Source organism: Perognathus longimembris, chromosome 1 (assembly GCF_023159225.1).
Source record: "Perognathus longimembris pacificus isolate PPM17 chromosome 1, ASM2315922v1, whole genome shotgun sequence".
NCBI classification, from domain to species: Eukaryota; Metazoa; Chordata; class Mammalia; order Rodentia; family Heteromyidae; genus Perognathus; species Perognathus longimembris.
In genome coordinates this window covers 65,323,052-65,342,897 of record NC_063161.1, presented here as the reverse complement: position 1 = coordinate 65,342,897, position 19,846 = coordinate 65,323,052, and the positions used below count along the sequence as shown (strand labels likewise).

The 19,846-nt window shown below is 45.5% G+C and overlaps 1 protein-coding gene across 3 annotated transcripts in view; it reads right to left on the bottom strand.

Annotated features, from left to right (window-relative positions):
- Positions 1-16,668, bottom strand: part of Ccdc91 (coiled-coil domain containing 91) — a 228,668-nt gene extending 212,000 nt beyond the window's left edge. For 2 of the 3 annotated variants that reach the window (XM_048366860.1, XM_048366845.1), the window contains exon 1: positions 16,508-16,668. The gene's annotated coding sequence lies outside the window, so the exon portion shown is untranslated. The remainder of the gene's footprint in view (positions 1-16,507) is intronic. The other variant, XM_048366837.1, reaches the window with a different exon arrangement.
- Between the last annotated feature and the right edge of the window lie 3,178 nt (positions 16,669-19,846).

Genomic DNA, 19,846 nt, shown 5'->3' with positions numbered 1-19,846 from the left:
AGAATAGCCAAAGCAATTCTAGGCAAAAAAAAAAATAGTGCAGGAGGTATCACCATACCAGACTTCAAGCTCTACTACAAGGCCATCATAACAAAAACAGCATGGTATTGGTATAAAAACAGATCGGAAGACCAGTGGATTAGAATTCAAGACCCAGAAATAAAACCGCACTCTTACAGCCAACTGATATTCGACAAAGGAGCTAAAGACATACAATGGAATAAACATAGCCTCTTCAACTACTGGTGCTGAGAGAACTGGGCAGCCATATGCAGAAAACTCAAAGTAGACCCAAGCCTATCACCATGCACCAAGATCAACTCAAAATGGATCAAGGACCTCAATATCAGACCTGAATCCTTGAAACTACTGAAGGACAGAGTAGGAAAGACACTAGAACTTATAGGCACAGGAAGGAACTTCCTGAATAGAGTCCCAGGGGCACAACAAATAGGGGAAAGACTCGACAAATGGGACTACTACAAATTAAAAAGTTTCTGCACAGCTAAGGTCATAGCCACCAAAATACAAAGACAGCCAACGATATGGGAAAGGATATTTACCAGCACAGCAACAGACAAAGGCCTGATATCTGTCAACTACAGAGAACTCAAAAGACTAAGCCCCTCCAAGCCCAATAAACCTATTAGGAAATGGGCAAAAGAGCTAAAGAGAGACTTCACAAGAGAAGATATAAAAATGGCAAAGAAACACATGAAGAAATGCTCAACATCCCTGCTAGTAAAGGAAATGCAAATAAAAACAACCCTGAGATACCACCTCACCCCAGTTAGAATGGCCTATACTCTGAACTCAGGAAACAACAAATGCTGGAGGGGCTGTGGGGAAAGAGGAACCCTTCTCCATTGTTGGTGGGAGTGCAAATTAGTACAACCACTTTGGAGAACAGTATGGAGGTTTCTCAAAAAGCTCAATATAGACCTACCCTATGACCCAGCCATACCACTCCTAGGCATCTATCCTAAACAGCAAGTCCCAAGATATCAAAAACACATTTGTACTTCCATGTTTATCGCGGCACAATTAACAATAGCCAAAATATGGAAACAACCCAGATGCCCCTCCACAGATGAATGGATCCAAAAAATATAGTACTTATACACAATGGAATACTACATAGCGATTAGGAATGGTGAAATATTGTTATTCGCAGGGAAATGGTCAGAACTCGAACAAATAATGTTGAGTGAGACAAGCCTAGAACACAGAAAACAAAGGGGCATGATCTCCCTGATATATGACTGTTAACAAATGAGGTGCCAGACTTTGAAGTCAGGCCCCACCACGTGAACCCCATTTTAGAATCGAACCCTGAGCCAATTAGATTTGTACCTGTGTTCTAATCTTGCTTGCACAGCTGATTGTTGTAACCTTGTTCTTTGCCTTTATAAGCCCTGTGTAATCACAGCTCGTGGCTTCCTCCTAACCTCCGCTGTGTCGGTGGGTAGGACGAGGCCCGAGTTGGCAGCTTGTTAAATAAAACCTTGCCTTGCTTTTGCATTTCGGGGTGTCTGAATCTCGGTGGTCTTCTTGGGAGTGGTCTTGCGACTTGGCACAACATTTGGGGTTTCATCCGGGATAGCCCCAGAGACCCTGAGACCCCAGACTCCGAAGGTAAGAAAACAGCCCTGTTCATTTGTCTTGTCCTGTAATGTGCCTGTTTGTTTGTCTTGCTTTTGCTTATTTCTTGAAGGGGTTGTCGAAGCAGTTGCACTTACTTGACAATCCTGGGGAGACTGGGGGATGTCCCAGACTCCTCACCCTTAAAGGGGGATCTCTGGAGCCCCGCTTTCAACTTGAATTCACTCTTTCTGCATCCTTGCAGGGGGATGTGTGGGCCAACTTGGGAAATCTCCAGTTTTTCTTGTTCTTGATCTTGCCTATGTTTTTTTCCTTCTGTATTAATTGTTTTGGTTTCTTTTCTTTTGTAGCCTTTTGGACTAAACATCTGATCAGAGCTATGGGTAACATTCAATCTTGGGGACCTCCATCTAGCCCCCTAGATTTGACTCTAGCTCACTGGAAGGAGATCGAGGAGATAGCTCAGAACCGAGGTGTGGCCCTTAAGGAGGAAAAGTGGATTACCCTGTGCAAGTCAGAATGGCCCACCCTTGAGAGAGCTAATTGGCCACCTGAGGGAAGCTTTGACATCATTAAGATCAGTACCTTACAAAGCCTAATCGAAGCCCCTCGTTCAGGCTATATAGACCAGATTCCTTATATAGACACCTGGAGAGAACTAGTTGACAGGGACACTCCAGCTTGGGTTCGGCCTTTCTTACCAACTCCCTCCTCCACTCCTTCCCCTACCCCAATATTCACTCAAAAAACACGGGGTGACAAGAGAGAACCTAAGAGGGGAGAGAAGAAATTATATCCACCTGTCCTCCAGGGAGGAAGCACAGAGGAGGAAATGCTTCCCCCTCCATATGCCCCACCCCAGTTAACTCTCCAAGAGGAGGACTCTGAGGAAGATGTTTCAGCTGTGCCCTCCGCCCCGGAGGGCCCCGCTCAATCAACTCGCCGGCGCCAAAGAATTACATCTCTTCATAAATCTGCTGCCCTTCCCCTACGCCCTATAAGTCCTGTGGATGCAGACGGTCGACAACAATTCCAATACTGGCCATTTGCTACTAGTGATCTTTACAATTGGCATGCCCAAAATGCCTCCTTTTCTGAGAAACCTCGGGACTTAATTCGCTTGTTTGAAACTATACTTTTCACTCACCAGCCCACTTGGGATGATTGTAGCCAGCTTTTACAGGTACTTTTCACCAATGAGGAGAGAGGTCGTATTCAAGAAGCGGCCCGGAGACTTATCCCTGGCCCCAACAGAGCACCCATCACGGATCCTGCCTTGATTGATACCTACTTTCCCCAGATCCGACCAGCATGGGACTACAATACAGCTGAAGGTAGGGAGCGACTCCTTGTCTATCGCCAGGCTCTGCTGGCAGGTCTCAAGGCGGCGGCTCGCCGACCTACCAATATGGCCAAAGTTTAGGATATCAGACAGGGAGAAAGTGAAAGTCCGGCAGCATACCTTGAGTGTCTTATGGAAGCCTTTAGTCAATACACCCCATATGATCTTGAGACCCAGGAATCTGCTCAGATGATTATGTTTGCCTACGTAAATCAAGCCGCACCGGACATAAAGCGGAAATTGCAGGCTCTAGACAGGCTTGGGGAAAAATCTATTAGGGATCTAGTAGCAGTGGCGGAAAAGGTTTATAATAAGAGAGAAACAGGAGAATGAAGACAGGAAAGGAGTCTGGCTAGGATTTTGGAACAACAACAGAAGGAACTCAGGGAAATCCTGACCTCTATGCAGGCAGGAAACTTTAGACAGTCCTCCTCTCCAAGTAAGGAGCAAAAGCCCAAACCCCAACCAAGGATGGGGAAGAATCAATGTGCTTATTGCAAGAAGGAGGGGCATTGGATCAGAAACTGCCCAGAGCTAGCCCAGAAAAAGGAGGAAAAACATAAAGTAGGATCAAGAGTGTTGTCAACCTTAGAGATGGCTGAGGACAGTGACTGAGGGAGTCGGGGTTCAGATCCCCTCCCTGAGCCCAGGATAACATTAAAAGTGGAGGGGAATCCAGTCATGTTCATGGTAGATACGGGAGCAGAAAATTCAGTATTACTAGCCCCAAGAGGGCCGATGTCCACTAAAACAACATGGGTCCAAGGTGCAACGGGCACTAAACCCTATAAATGGACTACTCAAAGAACAGTGGAATTGGGAGCGGGCCAGGTAACCCACTCGTTTTTAGTCATCCCTGACTGCCCCTATCCATTGCTTGGACGTGATCTCTTAACGAAAATGAAAGCTCAGATACAGTTCACAGACAGTGGGATTTCTGTGATGAACTCAAGAGAAAAGCCTGTTAGTATACTAATAACTAGCAAGTTAGAAGAAGAGTATAGGCTATACCAGCATCTCAAGCCCGAGTCTCCGGAAAATGAGTGGCTACGGGCGTTTCCCCAAGCATGGGCAGAAACTGGGGGAATGGGACTAGCAAAACATCGTCCTCCAATTTTTGTGGAACTTAAAGCCGGAGCTGACCCAGTAAGAGTTTGCCAGTACCCTATGTCACTAGAAGCAAAGAAGGGGATCACTCCTCACATCAGAAAATTGTTAGATTTAGGAGTTCTGAAGCCCACCCAGTCAGCCTGGAATACTCCATTGTTGCCTATAAAAAAGTCTAATTCCAATGATTATAGACCAGTGCAAGACTTGAGAGAAGTTAACAAGAGAGTAATGGACATTCATCCAACAGTCCCAAACCCATATACCCTGCTGAGCTCCCTGTCACCGAGCCATGTGTGGTATACTGTGTTGGATCTAAAGGATGCTTTCTTTAGCCTGCCCTTAGCCTCACAGAGCCAAAGCTACTTTGCATTTACTTGGCACGATCCTGAAATCGGGATAAGCGGTCAATTGACCTGGACCAGGCTGCCTCAAGGATTTAAGAATTCGCCTACAATCTTTGATGAGGCGTTACATGAAGACCTAAGTGAGTACCGCTCCCAAAATACTGAAATAAGTCTATTGCAATATGTAGATGATTTGTTAATAGCTGCTCCAGACAAGGATAGTTGTCTAAAGGGAACAGCTAGGCTCTTAAAGACTCTTGGCAATTTGGGCTATAGGGCCTCCACTAAAAAGGCACAAATTTGTAAACCTGAAGTCACCTATCTGGGCTTCATATTAAAAGAGGACAAGCAATGGCTGTCAGATGCACGTAAAGAGACTGTGCTAAAAATTCCTGTGCCTAAGTCAGCGAGACAAGTCAGAGAGTTCCTGGGAACGGCGGGTTTTTGCCGGCTGTGGATACCTGGGTTCGCTGAGATGGGCAAGCCTTTATATGAAGCCACCAAAAACCTCCCAGAATTTCATTGGACTGAGCAGATGCAAAAAGCCTTTGAGGCAATCAAGAAAAGCCTTCTAGAAGCCCAAGCCTTAGGCCTACCTGACGTGAATAAACCATTCACATTGTTTGTGGCCGAAAAGAAAGGAATAGCAAAAGGGGTGCTCACCCAGCCAATTGGGCCCTGGAGACGACCGGTCGCCTATTTGTCAAAGAAATTCGATCCTGTGGCCGCTGGGTGGCCTCCGTGCTTAAGAATAATAGCTGCAGTAGCCCTCTTGGTAAAAGATGCAGATAAGTTGACTCTAGGACAGAATCTGACTGTGGCCACTCCACATGCTCTAGAGGGGGTGCTAAAACAACCACCTGACCGATGGATGAGCAATGCCCGCATGGTCCATTACCAAACGTTGTTACTTAACCTGGCACGTATCAGCTTCTGTGTACCAACAGCATTAAACCCAGCAACTCTGCTGCCGGATCCGGATCTGGAAGCACCCCTGCATGATTGTGAGCAGATCCTGGCCCAAACACATAGCCTCCGGCCAGACTTGCTGGATTTGCCGCTATCACATGCTGAGCACACCTGGTTCACGGATGGCAGCAGCTTCATTTGAGATGGAAAAAGGTATGCGGGTGCGGCGGTTACTACGGACACTGAGATATTGTGGGCAGAGGCACTCCCTCAGGGGACTTCTGCACAAAGAGCAGAACTAGTGGCACTAACAAAAGATTTACAGATGGGAAAAGGAATGAGACTAAATATCTATACGGACAGCTGGTACGCTTTTGCCACTATACACATCCATGGAGCCATTTACCAAGAAAGGGGGCTACTGACAGCTGAAGGAAGGGCCATTAGAAACAGACAGGAGATTTTAAGCCTCATCCGGGCCCTATGGGAACCAGCAAAGATTGCCATTATGCATTGCCCGAGTCATCAAAAGGGAGTTCATTCGGTGACTAGAGGGAATAATCTGGCCGACCAGGCAGCTAAGGAAGCAGCCCTCCAGCCCAGAGCAGAAGTATTGACTCTAGTAGACCCAGGACCACGAGCTTTGCCTCCTGTACCCCAGTATTCCCAAGAAGACTTGGAGTGGATAAAAAAAATTCCCATGACCCACAAAACCCTGGACAGAGAAGGAAATGATGACTGGTGGAAAACTGGTGAAGGGAAACTTATCTTGCCACAAAGGCTGGGTAAGGGGATCCTTAAAAGAATCCACCGAGCTTCTCACATGGGAACCTGAAAAATGCAGGACTTGCTCCGACATTCCAAAGTAAAAATTAGACAAGGAGATCAACTTATTGAAGATATTGTTAAAAATTGCAAGGCCTGTCAGCTTACCAATGCCCCCAATCAACAAGTGACTAAAGGAGCTCGCCTCCGTGGGGATAGGCCAGGCGTGTACTGGGAAGTAGATTTCACAAAAATCAAACCTGGAAAATTTGGATACAAATATTTGCTAGTTTTTGTAGACACCTTTGCAGGATGGGTGGAAGCCTATCCAACAAAGCATGAGACTGTGAATATAGTGGCCAAGAAGATCCTGGACGAAATCCTACCCAGGTATGGCTTCCCATCCACCATTGGGTCGGACAACGGACCGGCTTTCGTTTCAAAAGTAAGTCAGGGAATAGCCGCTGCACTGGGGACGGATTGGAAATTTCATTGTGCTTATAGACCCCAGAGTTCAGGACAGGTAGAGAGAATGAATCGGACTCTAAAAGAGACCTTAACTAAATTGGCCTTGGAGACTGGCACAGACTGGGTGTCACTCCTTCCTTTTGCTCTACTTAGGGTAAGAAATTCTCCCTATCAACTTGGCTTTACTCCTTTTGAAATAATGTACGGGTACCCCCCGCCCATTATCCCTAGCCTTCAGACTGAATTGCTTGCTGATTTGGATGATACTGAATTTTTGTGTAAACTTGATTATTTGCAGCTCGTGCACAAGAAAATGTGGCCCCAACTTAAGGCATTATATGATTCTGCTTCTGTCCCTACCCCCCATTTATTCAGGCCAGGAGATTGGGTGTTCGTCTGGAGGCATAACCCCAAATCCTTAGAACCACGATGGAAGGGACCCTACGTGGTGCTACTGACTACTCCCACCGCCCTTAAGGTAGATGGCGTCATCACTTGGGTCCATTGCTCCCACGCCAGGCCAGCTGAACCTTTTGCCCTGGACGACGACTACTGTAGTGGATGGGAGGTCTCCAAGCACCCAACTCAGCCGCTTCGCCTTCGCCTCAAGAAAAGAAAGTTAGACTGAATATTGTTATAATTTTCTTTTTGCCTTCTTTCCTTACTACCCTGGCTAGTGTTAATGTTATTTTGGCAGCTCACTCCAAAGTGAGGTGAATCCTGCAGTCCCTTGGTAAAGTAGACTAAGGTTATAGGTTCCTGGCTAGGTAAGGTCAACGCCCCTGAGTCAGCCTGAAGAAATTACAGAAGATAGATGATCTTCACCCATCAGCCCCCCTTTAAAACCGAGGGACCAGAGTTATTTTCGGATACTACTTTTGGCCCTACTGGCCCATGCCTTACCTCTATATCATCCCCTAGACATGCAAGCCATTGAAATGGACAGAATGGAGCCATGATTGGCTCCCAAGGTACCAAAAAGGGGGAAATGAGGTGCCAGACTTTGAAGTCAGGCCCCACCACGTGAACCCCATTTTAGAATCGAACCCTGAGCCAATTAGATTTGTACCTGTGTTCTAATCTTGCTTGCACAGCTGATTGTTGTAACCTTGTTCTTTGCCTTTATAAGCCCTGTGTAATCACAGCTCGGGGCTTCCTCCTAACCTCCGCTGTGTCAGTGGGTAGGACGAGGCCCGAGTTGGCAGCTCGTTAAATAAAACCTTGCCTTTCTTTTGCATTTCGGGGTGTCTGAATCTCGGTGGTCTTCTTGGGGGTGGTCTTGCGACTTGGCACAACACAAAGGGAGACGGAGAGACAGTAGAGACCAAGTCTGTGAACATTGTATATGTGCTTGATACATTGTATATTGCATATGGGTCTACCTGACCTAGACAAGGGATGGAAAAACAGGTTGTAAGATATCACAAGAAATGTACACACTGCCCTACTATGTAACTGCACCCTCTTTGCACAACACCTTGTAAAAAAATTTATGTTCAATTAATAATAAAAAAATATATAAAAAAAGAAGTCAAAATATGAAAAATATGCCACAGTGAAACCACTTTGCACAAATACTAGAAAAAATGAATGACAAGAATGTGTAACAGGTTTTTTTGGGGGATATACCAGGAGGGATATGAGTCAATGAAAAGAGTGTAGAAGAGCAAGTATGAACCAAGTGCTTTGTGTGTATATGAAACCTACTAAAATTGTTTTAAAATGGGAGAGAGGGATGAAAAAAGCAACAGGATGACTTTGATCAGAGTATATTGTACACATGTATACAAATATCAACAAAATCCTTTTGCACAACTAATGCATGCTAATACAAATGTAAAGTAAGGCCCGGGTGAAGAAAAGAAACCTCCAGAGGTGTAGACATGGGACATGCGGCCTATGCAGGTCCCCTAGGATCCGGAAGACAAGAGGGGAAGAGAGATCAGCTTCAAGTAACCATTTTCTTCCAACTGAAGATGAACAGTGGAAACTTGATGGTAAAAATGAATGAGTTGATTGGTGTTTCTAAAACTGCCTCTTGAGAGGTACTAAGAATTGGAAAAAATTTTTAAATGGTTAAAAAGTTTATTTACCTGATGTAATTTAATTCTTGTGCTATTTTTGCAATCTGGATGTATTGAAAAAGCAAAGATGCTGAGTCTGGATTTCTTGTATTTGTAATTCTGATTAAAACACTGTGTTAAATGTACTTTAGTTACAATTGTTTTGGGTATCAGTTTAATGATTCAGGTACTTAATTTTATACTGTGATGTAATAGTAATAGTAAAGTGTAATAGTAAGTGTAAGTCTTGCATTAAGGAAAAATTGTCATTTGATTTCAAAGGTCTTCATGCAGTAACTGGAACTGAAGAAAACAAAAATGGCTCTTTTAAAACAGGCAGCCCACATTCCTGACTGGGTGAGACTTCTGTGGGACACGCCCGGAAGTCAACCAGCTGGCCCCGTCTGTTTCTCAGTCCTGGGGCCACGTGTGGCTAAGATGGTGCCTAACAATGAACCCGGAGGCGGTTCTGTGGGCTCTTCCACCCTGACTGACAGCTCATGCCTCCCCTTACAGGCGCACACCCCTCCCCTTCCTGCCGGTCTTTGACCTGATTGGTTCCTGTGCCCTATTTAGCTGTATGTACTTCCTCAAACGAGATCTGGCACTGACTTGACTCCCAGACGTGTCTGATTGTCTTCTGGTGAGGGAGGGCTAGGTGCGGGCCATCTGTCGACCCTTTCCTTTCTTGGCTCGTCCAGTCTGGGCATGCCTTCCCGTCTCTCCTGCAGACTTCTTTTTTCTAAAACACAAAAGCTCAGCACAGCCAGGACCCCCTTCCTGGGAGACCAGCCCCTTTTCCCCAGGGTGGGCCAGGCCAAGGGCAGTGGGTACCCCTTGGAGTCTTCCAGGGTCTTCCATGTCCCTGGGAGGGAGGTCAGGGGCCAGGCCAGTGGGGAGGGGACTCAGCCCTTCCAACCCTCCTCCCTTCATCCTGTTATTTACTCGAAAGGTTTCAAAATCATGAGAGTCCATGTTGGAGGTGATAACTGTTCAAAAAAAGAAAAAAGAAAACCCAAGAACACTTCGCATTGCTGCGTTCAGACTATTTATTACCGGGACACCAGGCCTGGCCACGGTAATAAGACTTTTACATGTAATTGTTTAATTATTTGTACTTTTCATGCCAGAAAATAAAAGTTCAGAATCTTAAAAAAAAATAAAAACAGGCAGCCCAGAGGCAAAGGGCCGTACTTGGTTTCAGAATGCCTGTAAGTTTTAGAGTTTTTCCAATGCAGATAAAAACCAAAATGTTTAAGTTTTAAAGCAGAGGTTAGTAAAAGGCTTTGGAAATCAAGAAAGCATTTCTAGATAAGAAATTTGGAAGTGAAATTTTCCTAAATGATTGTTCCAAACTGAGAAAAGGAAAATTATGGCTACCAAAATGAGTGTTTAATTGCCATTCCAGTTTGGTTTTTGTAACAGTTTCCAGCAGGCTCACAGAGAATGACAGATGTCAGATCTCAGAGTCATGTGTGCTTGGCCTTTCAAAAGTTAATCAAAGCCGGGAGGTCATAGAAGAGTTTGTAAGCATGCCTTTCTAATGCCCATGTCTGTCTACTCTATAACTGGGCAGGAACTTGCCGGTCATCTGTGACAGTGGGTAGTAAAGTTAAGTTTGTCAAATGGGGGGACAGTTTAAAATCCCAACCCCCTGCATCTGCTCAAAGCCCTAACTGGCAGTGGATTTTGAGCTGGTACATCTGTTCAGGAAAGGAAACCTGGACCTGACCAAGTTTGTGTCTTATTGAGATCTGTTAAAGGCCTGCAAAGGTAATGTAGGTCATCAGAGATGACCTACAAGGTAATGTCAGGTCATCAGAGATCAGTTTCCTCAGCCAGTCAGGAAAATGCTTTTGCAAACTAGAATGTTAAAAGGCTACACTGCTGTAGCCCAAGAAGAAGAAGTCTGTGTAGTTGTTAAAAGTTAAATGTAAGTTCCAGTTTGGATTAAGGCTCCTAATGGACATCTGATCCTGCAGCCCCTTGGTAAAGTAGGCTAAGGTTATAGGTTCCTGGCTAGGTAAGGTCAACGCCCCTGAGTCAGCCTGAAGAAGTTACAGAAGATGGATGATCTTCTCCCATCAGCTCCCCTTTAGGATCAAGGGACCAGAGTCATTTTTGAAAAGATGAGGCAGAATAGAGAGAACAGAGGTAACAAGTATACAGAGACTGCACTTGTGGGAAATGGTTACAGGCCAAGCCTTCTATGTTGGCCTAGAAAATCCTAGCCTTATTGGGAATATCTGATTACTAAAAGTTATTGCCCTGGCAAAATTACCCAAGGGCCATTGATTGCCTAAAGCTGTCTTGAAATTCAGTGGGGCAACAGCCTGCAAAAGCCAGTGTACTTAAAAGGCAACCAGGAAAATATTAGGAGATTTCACTAAAGTCAGGCCTAGGTTAAGTTTCTTTAACCAGTCTATGCAGAAAGTTGCAGGCAGCCCAGCAGAATGTGTGCCATTCTATTGGAGCCACTGGGAGACACTGCTGCCTGCTGCCGCCATATCCCCTGCCCATCCTATTTGGGTTAAGATTAAAGACAGCCTGACAGTCATCTGGAAGAATTACATCTTCATCCTGAGCACCTCTACCTTGGTAAAAGCACATGGGACTCCATCACATGCAGTTGATTCCTGCTGGAAGGCCACTTTGGATCTGCTGAAAGATTTTGGATCTGCTAAGATTATGGGGGGACATTCTTCCTGTGGTAACTTTCCCACTCCTCTAAGTTGACTGGAGTTGACTAACTCCATTAAGAAAATTGGAAAGCATGCGTGGCAGGCTAGAGAGTCACTCCCAGGAGATGCCTGGGGTGGGAGGTGTGTCCAAGTGTATAGAGTGTGTCCAGATGGATTAGGGTGTGTCCTCAGAGAAAGGAGGGACATAACTGCCTCCAGGTATGCATTACCTAGGTAACTGGATGGAGATTTTAAATGGGTGAGAACACCTGCAGCCCTCTTAAGGGTGGACCTCACAGATAATCTGTTTCTTTCAGGGTGCAAGCTTAAGACCAGCAGTCCTATCGGACTGGCTCAAGTCTCATCCTTGCTCTCCCCAGCAACCTGTGGGTGGAGTCATTTTACAGTCCAGGCAAGATTAAGCTCTCCAAAACAGAAAACAATGATTTGATTTTTATGTACAAGAAAAAAAGGGGGGAATGTAATATGGAGGTCAGATCTGGCCAGCGCCATCATTGGCTGTTGATGGGTGTCAAGTTGACTCCATTTCAGATTAGTTAAAGAGAGCAGAAGCCAACTCCATCTTCACTAAGATCTCCCCTGCCCTATCCAGGGAAGTTCCCCTTTGCTGTGATAAGATTGTGTAAATTGCTTGACCACCTGAGTAGTAGACCGCTCAAGGTTAAACCTGTGCCCTCCCATGAGTAGGCGTATCCTCCTGCTTCAAGGGAGCCCTGCCAAATCCGTGTGCCCAGTCTAACTAAAATGATAGGTTGGTTCAAACAGTTACTATGAGGCAGATTGTAACCTGCATGTGGCCTGGCATGCTCTGTAAGTATTGTAACCTCATTGGCCACCTGTGTATGGCAGGCTTGACCATATGGTGTTTGCCTTTATAACCCAACCCTGAGCGTGGCTCTGGCGCTCGCATGGTCCCAGCTCCCAGTCTGGGCTGCAGCCCTGGCTGGCCAGCCTGCTTTTTATGGTTGTGGTTCCAGCTCCCGAGTCTGGGCCATGACCCTGGCCGGTCAATATACTTTTTGCTTCCCCAGTAAATCCATCTTTTTACTTGAAACTGTCTCTGAGTAGTGGACTCTTGGAGGGATGGGGGATTTCCCCCCTCCCTCAGACCCCATTACATTGTGGTCCCCTCCCTTTGGGGGACCCCATTACAATTTTCATTATTTTATTTTTCTGCTGGCTTTGGATCTGGTTTGCGGTTTTCTTCTAGTTTCTTAAGGTGGAAGATTAGGTTATTGATTTCTTTAAACTTTTTTTATTGTCAAAGTAATGTACAGAGATCTTTTTTGATGAATGTTAACTCATGATTGTTAACTTATGAGTGTGCATTATAATTTTGTACTGATTTTAGTATTTAAAATATTGTATTGGAGTACACTTATTATTTTACACCTATTTTGTGAGTATACCAAATTTCCTTTTGTTTCTAATCTCCATCATGAAATGAAAATACTTTGTATGACTTAGTCATAATAAATTTACTAACACTTTGTAAAAAAAAAAGTAAAGTAAAAAAATTAAGCATCCAAATAAAGACTGTGAAGAACTTTATAAACAAGAACAGTTTATAAGTAAAAATTAATTTACAATGGATTATAATCCTAAATGTAAAATCTAAAACAGTAAAAGGTTTTAGAAGACAACACAGAGGGAAAAAAACCTGTGAAACTACAAATTGAGAAAACTTACCTGGAATACAAAAACACAAATCATAAAGAAAAAAACTGATAAATTGTACTTCATCAAAATTAGAAGCTTTTGTTCCTTGAAATATACAGGCAAATGAAAAGAGAAGCTGCAGACACAAAGAAAATTATTTGCAGAGCCAGGCACCCATGGCTCAAGCTTGTAATCTTATCTACTCAGGAGGTTATGAGAATATTGAGTATCTCAATTCAAAGCCAGCCTGGGCAGGAAAGTCTGTGAGACTCATCTCCAATTAACCACCAAAAAGCAGGACATTAAACTATGGCTCAACTGTTTGAGCACCATTGTGAGCAAAAAAGCTAAGAGACAACATCTAGACCCTGATTTCAAGCCCCAGTACCTGCATGAAAAGGGAAGGAAGGACAGAGGGAGGAAGGGAAAGAGGGAAGAGAAGGGAGGAAGGGAGGGAAGAAGAAAGAGAAGGAGGGAGGGAGGAAGGGAGGGAGAGAGGGAGGGAGGAAGGGAGGAAGGGAGGAAGGAAGGAAGGAAGGAAGGAAGGAAGGAAGGAAGGAAGGAAGGAAGGAAGGAAGGAAGGGAGGGAGGGAGGGAGGGAGGGAGGGAGGGAGGGAGGGAGGGAGGAAGGAAGGGAGGAAGGAAGGAAGGAAGGAAATTGGAAGGGCTTTTAAAGTCAAAAGTTACCAGGATGCCAGGCATTAGTGGCCAATGCCTGTAATCCTAGCTACTCTGGAGGCTGAGATCTGAGTATCACATTTCAAAGGCCAGCCCAGGAAAGGAAAATCCGTGAGACTCTTCTTTTCAATAAACTACTCTGAAAAAGCCAGAAGTGGTACTATGGTTCAAGAGGTACAATGCTAGCCTTGAGTGAAAGAAGCTCAGGGACAGCACCCAAGCCCAGAGTCCAAGCACCAGGACTGGCAAAAAAAAAAAGAAAAAAAAAGAAAGGAAGGAAGGAAGGAAGGAAGGAAGGAAGGAAGGAAGGAAGGAAGGAAGGAAGGAAGGAAGGAAGGAAGGAAGGAAGGAAGGAAGGAAGGAAGGAAGGAAGGGAGAAAGAAAAGTCACCAGGAACAGGTTGATTCAAGGAGCTAGAGTTTGGAAAACTCCAACCAAAAACATCTCACACTTGGCTTGTGCTATCAAGAGAAAGAAAATAAACCAGCAGCTCTATTCTTAACAATTCTAAATAATTTACAAATATTACCACATCTTGGAATTCCATATAAAAAGCCTCATTACATCAGTTTCTTATTGTCCATTTAAGTTCTAGACAAACTTATTAACCATCTTCCCTTTTTTTTACTGCAACAGCAATCTAAGCAGCTTCTTTTTGTTCACTATTGCGATATTTTAAAAAAAAACTCTTAGAAGTCTGAAGCCAATCATTCCAATAAAAAATACATTTTTTCCATTTAATAAATGCTGAGTTCAGTTGTAATTTTCATCACTATTTGCTTTATGTTTCTTCCATTTGGCTTATACTGTTGCTAGGAAACCAGTTCATAACATAATTTCCAAGTACAGCCCACAGAATCACCTTCCAGCCAACCCAAAGGTCACCAAATTTTGTAGCCAGAGCAATTCTCTACCACACAGTATCCCAATGGACATTTCACACCACACAGGTGCGCTCTGCACTGGCCTCTGCTCTGTTCCAGTTCTCCTAACTTAAGTGATCAGCCAATGCCCTATCCAGACTGCAGAGTTGATCCCCAGCCCAGAGCTGTCCCTAGACACCTAATTGAAGAGCCAGACTTTGAAGTCAGGCCCCACTTTACCACGTGAACCTGAGATAAGCAGGCCCTGTGAGCAAACCCAGGACAAGCTTATTAGGGCCCAGCCGGTCAAGAACTCTAACCGCTGGGAATGCTTAACTCTAACTGCCCCCAGAATGCCTCAAGCCCAGTGCCTTGAGCCCTGAGCCAATCAGATTTGTACCCATGTCCTAATCTTGCCTGCTTGAACACCTGATTGCTATAACTTTGTTTTTTGACTTGCTTGAACACCTGATGGCTGTAACTTTGTTTTTTGCCTTTATAAGTCCTGTGCAAGCGCAGCTCGGGCTTCCTCCTAAACCTCTGCTGTGTCAGTGGGTAGGACGAGGCCTCAGTTGCAGCTCGCCTGAATAAAGTCTTGCCTTGCTTTTGCATTTCAGAACATCTGAGCCTTGGTGGCCTTCTTGGTGGTCGTTTCGCGACTTGGCATCACACTAATCAGTCCTTGTTACCCACCCAATTCACTCTTTCCAAATTTGGGTCTTAAGCTATGAGCTCAATGAAATGTTTGCCCCCTAGGAAGCAGGACGGCATAGCACAGTTACTCCCCCAAACAACACGCTTCCAAAACTGTTCCAATAAATACTTGAGGTGGAGACTGTATGAGCAGAGGCGGGAAGGACAGCATTCAGAGAAAATGAACTTCACCCCAACTCTCATCAGGGGAAAAACCAATGGAGAGGAGTCATCACAGCAACACCATCTTACCAAAAATTAAAAATAAATAAGGTGTTGGTGGCTCACATCGGTAATCCTAGCTACTCAGGAGGCTGAGATCCTGAGAATGCGAGCTCACAGCCAGCCCAAACAGAAAAGTCCATGAGAGTCTTCTCTCCAATTAATCAGCAAAAAAGTCAAAGGTGGAGCTGTGCCAGCATAGGGTGAAAAGGCGAAAGGACTGCACCCAGACCCTGAGTTCAAATCGCAGTACTGACACTAAATAAACTGTCAAAACTCTCAGCACTACTTCCTTTAAGGTGAAGACAAAAAGCTTAGTTGGAGCAGATGGAGGAAACAATTTTCTTGTGCTGATCCTGGAGCCTTCTGCTCATCCTTTGGCCTTTTTGTCCAAAGCTTAGGGCTCTAACACTTGGGCTTCACTTTAAGCTTTTTGGTATTAAGAGATAAGAATTTCATAGACTTTCTTGCAGGAGCTGGCTTTGAACTTGATCCTCAGAACTCAGGCTCCTGAGTACTTAGGTTACAGTTGTGAACCAACAGTGGGGAACATAACATCTTTATTGTGAGGATGGGTAGCTGGCGGTGCTGGGGGGGGGAGGGAAGGGGGGGCTCCACAGCCAACCACTCAGTAGTGAGCGCCCCAAGGCCACTGGTGGGCGGGGCCTACCTTACACCCTGGCCCAGGAAGACCGCGCACACGCACAGGCACACAGACACCAGTGGGGAGACACGGCGCCGCACAAGGGGAAGGGCTGCGCATGGGTTGGGGCGGGGGGGGGGGGGAGAGGAAGGGAGGTGAGCGCGCACGGGGAGGGGAAAGGGAGGGGGAGGGCCAGCGCGTTGACACAACACGGTGAGCTCAAGAGCAGTTTCTCCTCAGCACCGACCAGTAGGACGCTCAGATGGAGGAGTCAACGGCGACGGCCCCGAAACCCAGCTCCGGGGCGAGCCCCGCGGTCGCCGGGAGGTGTGGCCCGCCCCCAACGCTGGGCGACGGAAGTGGGCCCGCGACGCGCCAGGCGCGCCGCTCCCGCAGGCCCCACAAGGCCCCATACCCCGGCCCGGAGAGCGAGAGTCCTTTTACCTGCTCCCCGCTGCTCACCCCGCCGCCTGCGGAGCCGCCCCGCACACAGGTTGGGAGAAGACCCCAGGCTGCCCACCCAGGGGAACGCTGCAGCCCCAGACCCCACAGCTGGGGCGGCCCCGCGCCACCCGGCTTGCAACACCTCTGCCCCGGAAGTTGATTTCCGCCAAGGCCCGCCCACTTTGCACCTGTCAATCAAGGCGCTTGGCGCGCGTCACGTGTGCGGAGGCCCTAGCCCGAGGCCCAGCGGTGGAGACCGGCCAGGCTGCGGTGGGGAGGATCGGCCCAGCTGTGAGAGGACCACACTCGGGTGAGGAGGACCGACCATGCGTCCGTGCCGATCCACACACAGACCGGGAGACGCTTACTGCGGATAACCCCCAGAAAACCGGGAGTTGAGTTATGGCTCAAGTGGGAGAGCGCCAGCCTTGAACACAGAACGCTGAGGGACAGCGCCCAGGCCCAGGGTTCAAGCTCCAGATCCGTAGCCAGCATTTTAAAATACAGTAAAACAAAAGCCCCGAAGTTCACACGTCATCTGTGAGCCTTCCAAAGAAAGGGAAAAGGATACTTCTGGAAGGTCTTTATTTGCCAGGAAGAATGGGCCTGTGTGTGACGGAAGGTACCTATCTGGTAGGAAGAGTGAAGCAGGCGCCCGCCGAGGGGAGGTTCCCCTTGGTGTCTGACGTGGGAGGGGTATGTTTATTAAGTGTGCACCACTTACCGAGGATCAAGACAATGGGGCACACCCACGATCTCTACCTGCACAGAGCTGGCAGGCTGGTCACCCAGGCATTGGAGCACAAGCCTCTGGAATGGTCACATTCTGGAACATCTCTGGCCTCATTCTTCCCTGCTTTGCATTGAACTTCGGGCCTTTTGCTAGCTCATTAGAAATAAGTCTTTCAGACTTTCCTCCCCAAGGTTTGCTTGGAACTGTGATCCTCATAGCCTAGCTAGAATTACTGGTGTGAGCTTCCAGCACCTGTCTTTTACTTTTGCTATGCTTCTGTCTGCAGGTTTATCATTCCATTGTTTAGAATTCAAGAATGTTCCTTGAGATTGAGGCTAGCCCTTTTCCAAGACTAGATCATGACTAGTGTCAGCCAGAAGTTGCCCTAGTCACATTCCTTAGGTATCATCCAACAAGTACAAAACCAAGGCACTTATTCAATTTGTAGGAAGGAACTTCCTGTCTTCCAAAAATAAGTAATGAATCTCTTGGGACCATGGAGGAGACCAGTCTAACATGTCTAACACATTCAGACACTAAAAGCTGATATAATTTTAGAGAACTGAGTCTAAGGCATTGACTAAATCCACCCTAAAGCTTGTCACATCCTGTCAGTTGTTTTTTGTTTTGTTTTGTTTTTGATCAGTCATGGGGCTTGAACTTGGGACCTAGGTGCTGTCCTTGAGCTTTTTCACTTAAGGTTAGCACTCTACCACTTTAAGCCACAACCCTACTTCCAGTTTTCTGATGGTTAATTGGAGATGAGAGTCTCACTGACTTTCCTGCCTGGGTGAGCTGGCTTTGAACCACAATCATGGGATCTCAGCCTGTAGAGTGCTAGGATTACAGACATGAGCCACTGTTGCCAGGCTACAACTAAGTTTTCTATTACATGCATCCCTAAGGGTTTATAGAAGGATCCTCTATTTCTACCCACATATTAAAAGTTTAAGAGTAGGTTGTCATTTTCTTAAAAAAAAAAAGATCCTTTCTTTGGTCATGTTCAGAGCATAGTAAGATTAAAATAGACTGCCCCCTTTTTGGGCTCCTGTGACACACACCTGTAATTCTAGCCACTTAAAAGACTGAGATCTAAGGATTTTCAGTTCAAAGGCAGAAAAGTCCGTGAGACTCATATCTCCAATGAACTACCGAAAAGCCTTAAGTGGAAGTATGGCTCAAGTGGTAGAACACCAGCCTTGAGTAGAAAAAGGCAAGCCAGAGTTCAGGGCCCTAAGTTCAAGCCCCAGTACAGGCAAAAAAACAAAACAGCGGTATCTGTGGAACTAAACCTTCTAGAATCTTCATAAAAGTCAGTAGTAGAATCTTTCAGAAAATTATAAATTAACTTTAATACCTAAATTATCCAACTAATTCTACCACTATGCCATATTCCTAGCCCATAAATTATATAATTCTAAATGATCAATTAAACCTTTGGTCTCTGGCTACTAAATACTACTTTTATGATGTACACTGAATAATCAAAATTCAAGCAAAGTTTTGCATTCTTACTGAGCTCTCATATTGCTTCTTTAGAAGTTACTGAACTACTTTTGCAGATGTAACAAGGAATACAGGCAGACAGCCAGACAAGAGCTGCTACAACTAAGATAAATGAGTTTGAGCTCAAAGTGTCTGATGTACCACAAAGTTAACACATCATGAGACAATTCTGAAGTTTGAATAATGGGCCTAGAAAAAAACAGGTTGAACCCTAGCAACCTCCTGTTGAGAATCTGATCACCAGCGTTTACTAGAAAATGTAAAATTGTTATGTGCAAAAAATGGAAGACTTGTGTTTCTCTTTCTTTAGATTAAGGCTTTAAAATGTTTTTAATTTAAAAAAAAATTGTGTCCTCTTTATTCCCCATACTACTAAATAGATAAATTTAATTAATAATATAAAAAACATTTGAAAAAAAGAGAGAAAGCACCCAAATATTTAAAAGAATTATTCCTCCTGGAAACAGTTCTGCCTTCATGTTTATTATATTGTCAATTCAAAGCTACTTGTTCAATTTGTTGTGCCAAGTCGCGAAACCACAACCAAGAAGACCACCGAGACTCAGACATTCCGAAATGCAAAAGCAAGGCAAGGCTTTATTTAAGTGAGCTGCAACTCGGGCCTCCTCCTACCCACTGACACAGCGGAGGTTAGGAGGGAGCCCCGAGCTGTGATTACACAGGGCTTATAAAGGCAAAAAACAAAGTTACAACAATCAGGTGTTCAAGCAAGCAAGATTAGGACACAGGTACAAATCTGATTGGCTCAGGGCTCGAGGCACTCTGGGGGCAGTCAGAGTTAAGCATTCCCAGCGGTTAGAGTTCTAGACCGACTGGGCCCTAATGGGTTTGTCCTGGGTTTGCTCACAGATCCTGCTTATCTCAGGTTCACGTGGTAAAGTGGGGTTCGTGTGGTAAAATGGGGTTCACATGGTAAAATGGGGCCTGACTTCAAAGTCTGGCACTTGATTTCCCTCTTTTTCTTTTTGGTACCTTGGGAGCCAATCATGGCTCCATTCTGTCCATTTCAATGGCTTGCATGTCTAGGGGATGATATAGAGATAAGGCATGGGCCAATAGGGCCCAATGTAGTAACCAAA